Source organism: Prunus avium, chromosome 8 (genome assembly GCF_965620075.1).
Source record: "Prunus avium chromosome 8, drPruAviu1.hap1.1, whole genome shotgun sequence".
Classification (NCBI taxonomy): domain Eukaryota; kingdom Viridiplantae; phylum Streptophyta; class Magnoliopsida; order Rosales; family Rosaceae; genus Prunus; species Prunus avium.
In genome coordinates, this window is record NC_142291.1 from 4,856,343 (window position 1) to 4,862,342 (window position 6,000).

The window sequence follows — 6,000 nt, forward strand, 5'->3', positions numbered from 1 at the left end:
TCTTTGTGAACCGGAGTTCCAAGAAGTGGTGGCTGCCTTAGAAGTGTTTCCGCCATACCCACCATCCTTTAGGCCACCAATCGAGCCTCTTGGACCATCATCCACGAAATTGGAGCCATCCATTGTCATCCCACCAAAGCTAGAACTTAAACCTCTTCCCAATAATCTTAAATATACATATTTGGGTGCTAACGAAACTCTCCCTGTTATAATTGCTGCAGGTCTCTCCTCACATGAAGAAGAGAGCTTAATTAAAGTTCTAAAAGAGCATAAAACAGCCATTGGGTGGACCATAGCAGACATCAAAGGAATTAGTCCAAGCATGTGCATGCACCGGATTTTAATGGAAGAAGACAGCAAACCATCTCGTGATGCCCAAAGGAGGCTAAATCCCAACATGAAAGAGGTGGTTAGAGCTGAAGTTTTAAAGCTACTCGATGTAGGAATCATCTACCCAATTTCAGATTCTAAGTGGGTGAGCCCTGTGCAAGTTGTTCCAAAGAAGTCCGGAATCACCGTTGTGAAGAATGAGAAGAATGAGCTAGTTCCTACACGAACTGTCACTGGTTGGAGAGTTTGCATTGATTACAGGAAGTTGAACACATCCACTAGAAAAGATCATTTCCCCTTACCTTTTATTGATCAAATGCTTGAACGTTTATCTGGCCATGCTTACTATTGTTTTCTTGATGGTTTTTCAGGTTATAATCAAATTCCCATTGCTCCGGAAGACCAAGAGAAAACCACATTCACATGCCCATTTGGTACGTTTGCTTATAGAAGGATGCCATTCGGTTTATGCAATGCCCCAGCAACTTTCCAAAGATGCATGATGTCAATCTTTTCAGATATGGTGGAACGATTTATTGAGGTATTTATGGATGATTTTTCAGTTTTTGGTTCCTCTTTTGATAATTGTCTTCACCACTTGTCTCTAGTGCTTAAAAGATGCCAGGAAACAAATCTGATTTTGAATTGGGAGAAGTGTCACTTCATGGTGAGACAAGGCATTGTACTAGGCCATGTGATTTCAAGCAAGGGAATCGAAGTGGATAAAGCCAAGATCGACCTCATCTCAAATCTTCCACCCCCTACCTCTGTTAAAGGAATTAGAAGCTTTCTAGGTCATGCTGGATTCTATAGAAGGTTCATAAAAAATTTCTCAAGCATTACAAGGCCATTGTGTAATCTCCTTGCTAAGGATGCTGTTTTTGAGTTTAATGAAGCTTGCATGGAAGCTTTTTCTACCTTGAAGAGGGAGCTAACTTCAGCCCCTATTATCATAGCTCCGGATTGGTCTTTACCATTTGAAATAATGTGTGATGCCTCTGACTTTGCTATTGGTGCAGTTTTAGGTCAAAAGAAGAACAAGCTGCCCCATGTGATTCATTATGCTAGCCGGACCTTGAATGATGCTCAAATCAACTACTCCACAACAGAGAAGGAGTTGCTTGCTGTGGTTTTTGCTTTAGAAAAATTTCGTTCTTACCTTGTTGGTTCTAAAGTAATTGTTTATTCTGACCATGCAGCCCTTAGATACTTGCTCACTAAGAAGGATGCCAAACCACGCTTGATTAGATGGATTCTCTTGCTGCAAGAATTCGATTTGGAGATTCGAGATAAGAAGGGATGTGAGAATGTGGTAGCTGATCATTTGAGCAGAATTGTGGTTGAAGAAAAAGGAGGAGCTGTGCTACCCTTGAATGAGACTTTCCCTGATGAACAACTATATGCTGCCCAAATCAAAGAGCCATGGTATGCTGATTTTGTTAATTATCTTGCTTGTGGTGTTCTTAGAAATGATCTAACTTCTCAGGATAAGAAGAAGTTCTTTTCCATGGTGAAACATTATGTATGGGATGAACCTTTCTTATTCAAGCATTGCCCGGATCAACTCATCAGAAGATGTGTTCCAGAAGAAGAGCAAGAAAGCATACTTAGGCATAGCCACGAATTGGCCTGTGGAGGTCACTTTGGAGCTAAGAAAACAGCACTTAAAATTCTGCAATCTGGTTTCTTTTGGCCCACTCTATTTAAAGATGCATTTAATTTTTGTGTTAAGTGTGATAGGTGCCAAAGGATGGGGAACATAAGTCGCAGGAATGAAATGCCATTGAATAACATACTTGTTGTGGAGCTCTTCGATGTGTGGGGTATTGATTTCATGGGACCATTCCCATCTTCCTTTGGTTATACTTACATACTTGTTGCTGTTGATTATGTGTCTAAATGGGTGGAAGCCATAGCCACCAAAACCAATGATTATAAGGTGGTGCTGAAGTTCTTGAAGGATAATATTTTCACAAGGTTTGGTACTCCAAGGGCTGTCATTAGTGATGGAGGCAGCCACTTCTGTAACAAGCCATTCGAAGCACTCATGAAGAAGTACAACATCACCCATCGAGTCTCTACACCATATCATCCGCAAACTTCTGGTCAAGTGGAAATAAGCAATAGAGAAATTAAGCACATCCTGGAGAAGGTGGTGAACAATACAAGGAAAGATTGGGCAGCCAAGCTCAATGATGCATTATGGGCTTATAGGACAGCATATAAGACTCCCATTGGAATGAGCCCTTATCGTCTTGTGTTTGGGAAAGCTTGTCACCTGCCAATGGAGCTTGAACACAATGCTTTTTGGGCCATCAAGAAGTTAAATTTTGATCTAGACAAGGCAGGCCATGCAAGAAAGTTTCAGCTGAATGAATTGGAAGAAATTAGACATGAGTCTTATGAGAATGCAAAGCTTTACAAAGAACGAACCAAGAGTTACCATGACAGAAACATTCAACGGAAAGAGTTCTCCAAAGGTATGTCAGTTCTTTTGTTTAACTCACGTTTGCGTCTCTTTCCAGGAAAATTGAAGTCTAGATGGCAAGGCCCATTCACCGTGGTCAATGTTTCTCCCTATGGAGCTGTGGAGATTCAAAACCCTAAAGATGGCTCGACTTTCAAAGTAAATGGACAACGTTTAAAGCCATTCTATGAGGGAGTTTCAGCTGGCATCCAAACTGGCCATGTGGTAGATCAACTTCCCTTCGTACCATCAACTTAACTGATTGCACAATGTCTTGCCAAGACAGTAACTAAGGCGCTTCTTGGGAGGCAACCCATGTGTTCAAGAAGAAGGTGCTTGGTAGCAATCGACCTAATCGCATCAAGGGGGAGCATTTCAATCCTTTCTCTTTACTTATTATTATTTTAAATTTCTGTTTTTTTTTTATATAAAAATTTAAAAAAAATAAAAAAATTTAAAAATTTAAAAAGATTTTTCATATGAGCTAACTTATGGTAACTCCAGTGAGCACTTCCGTCAATACAGTGTCTAGGAGTTCTTTAGGCGACACCTTCGGTGTCTAAGAAGTTTGGGTTTTAAGCGGGACCATTGTGACCCCTCCAACCTTCCCGGATCCCCTGGCTGTGTTTTCTGAGGCCCTTAACTGGTCATCCATGAGTTGCTTATATATTCATTTTTTTTTATTTTTTATTTTTCCTAAACCTTCTTCTAAACTTTTCCCTTTATCATTTGTTTGTTCTCAATCATCTTTTGTATGCTTTCACATTGAGGACAATGTTCAATTTAGGTCTGGGGGGAAGGTTTTCAATTTCAATTTTCTTATCCATTTGTGTTTTCAATTTTCGTTCTCTTGTCACAATTTTTTTTTTATTTTTTTTATTTTTATTTTTTATTTTTATTTTTTTTAAAGAATGTCATACAATCAATGCTATGGAGCTGCTATTTGAGGTTTTCATATCAGAATTTTGCACTTCACAAAGCTTTTGCTCTTAGAATTCTGGTGGCTAAAGTACCACGCTCAAATTCTTGAAGGAAAATAGTGGAGACTACCCTAGTGAGCTATATCGAGCCTAATTGCTTTCTTGAGAGGGTTTAAAGTGTTCTATTTCTCATCCATACTTATTTTCTTCAATTCACTCTAATTGATCTCATTATTCCATTTTGATTGAATACTAAGGATGATTCTCTTTTGCAGATATCATGTGCTTGCTCTCATTCATGAATGAACTCATTGAAGTGATGCTAGGCTATGTGTGCATAACCATTCTATGTGCTTTCTTTTCACCCTACCTATATGTGTGTTCCATCAACCCTCTTGAAGCCAAACACTTAAAGCCTTTTCTTCTATCACCCTCATCATTTCCCTACCTTTGTATCTCAATCTGAGATACTTGACCTATTGTAGCCATACCCTATAGCTTAGAAATATACCAAGGTGTGCCAAGATAAAGTTTGAAGCAAGGAAGTTGCAGCCATGTACCTAAATAAAGATGATGTGAATCTGTGCAATGAAGTTAATGAAGATGCAGATCAAATCAACGAAGATGAAAGTGTTTCGATTTGATCTAAGTGTGAAAAATAAAGTCTATGCCAGGAGATACCATGAAGTTTGCTGCCATGCCAATCTAAATCAATGATGCCTTGCAGATTAATGAAGCATGCAACCTTGGTATGTTCTTAAGTTATTTGTTTTTCCTTCCAATTCTTCCATTTCCCCTAAACCTTAGCCTTTCATTACAACATTGTGAAAGACCTAGCTGATCTTTGAGGATGTATTCATGGGTGCTGGTAAGTATGTGTGTATCTCTATTCTTAGTATTTAATTCCTTTCATGAGATCTAACCAAATTTGTGCTTCTATTTTATACACTCACTTATGCTTTCTTGAGAGAATTAAAACATAGGTTCTGAGTGATTGAGTGTTATCTGTGAGAATTAGAGTCGAAGCATGTTCTCTATTCAAGGTTTGAGTGTGCTTGCTTTGAAACTGTGTGCCTTTGAGCTATAGCTTCCACTTGTACACACTGATTGATGACCTATCTTGGCAACTCTATGGTGTTGGAGGTATGACTAAAACTTTCTTTCATTTTCATTAGTTGATTTCAAAGTTGTTTTTCTAACCATTTTGTTTTGTAGAGTTAGAAAAACGTTTGTGGGTATCGTATCTGTTAAACCCTCAGGAGACACAACTCCTCCTACTAGGGATGCCTAGAGGTTTAAAGGCTTGTTGCATACGCTCAATGCAATCGAGTTACCTACGAAAGTGGTCTAGTTAACTTCTTGTTTTGTTTTTATCTTTGTTTCTCTTTTGTTTTGCTCGAGGACTAGCAAAATCTAAGTTTGGGGGTGTGTTAAGCTCATAATTTCATACATATACATGCCCAATTTACTTACTTCTTTTGCTTAGTTCCTATAATTCTAAGTTATTTCCCTCCCTTTGTGTGTTTTGTAGGCCAATAGAGCAAGAGAGCATAATTCATGCAATTCAAGCATGTTAAGGCCTAATTTGGATGAATGGAAGAAGAGCTTAAAAGACAAACTCATTTTGGCTACAGCCCCCTGCCAGTCCAGTTCCGTAGGTCATATTGCAAGCTTTGTTTCAGCAACCTACACAGCTCGGATGAGGCAGCATTCTTCATGAAAGTTGTTCCAATGGGTGTGTACTATAACATATCCAAACGTCAGCCCCATTGGATAAATATGGAGTCTGTTACCTAGCAAACACAGAGCCATGCTCAGGATGGATTTTATCAGCGCGCAAAATGAGTTAGCAATTTGTTTTGGCCTTAACTTCCTCCTCCGACCTTGGATTGGCCCAAATGACATATGGCTGGAAAGAAGACATTCTGAACTTCAATTTCGAGTGCTTAAAGTCCTAATTTGATTAAGAGAAGCCCAAGTTGTAAGCCCTTGAAGTTGCTGGTTATGCTGACCTCAGCATGTGCTGGTTGGATGCTTGGTCATGGTGAGCTAGGTATGAGCTATCATTTCTGGTTGGAAGCTTGGTCATGGTGACATGAAGATGAGCTAGGGCTGCTGGTGGGATCTATTGGTGAAGTGCATCAACCAATTCAGATTTTATAATGCAAGTGTTGTATGCATTAGTGAAGTGCATCAACCAATTCATCTTTTATAATGCAAGTGTTGTATGCATTAGCCATATTGAATTCAGATTTGTCACTCCCCTCTCCCTATAAATACCAC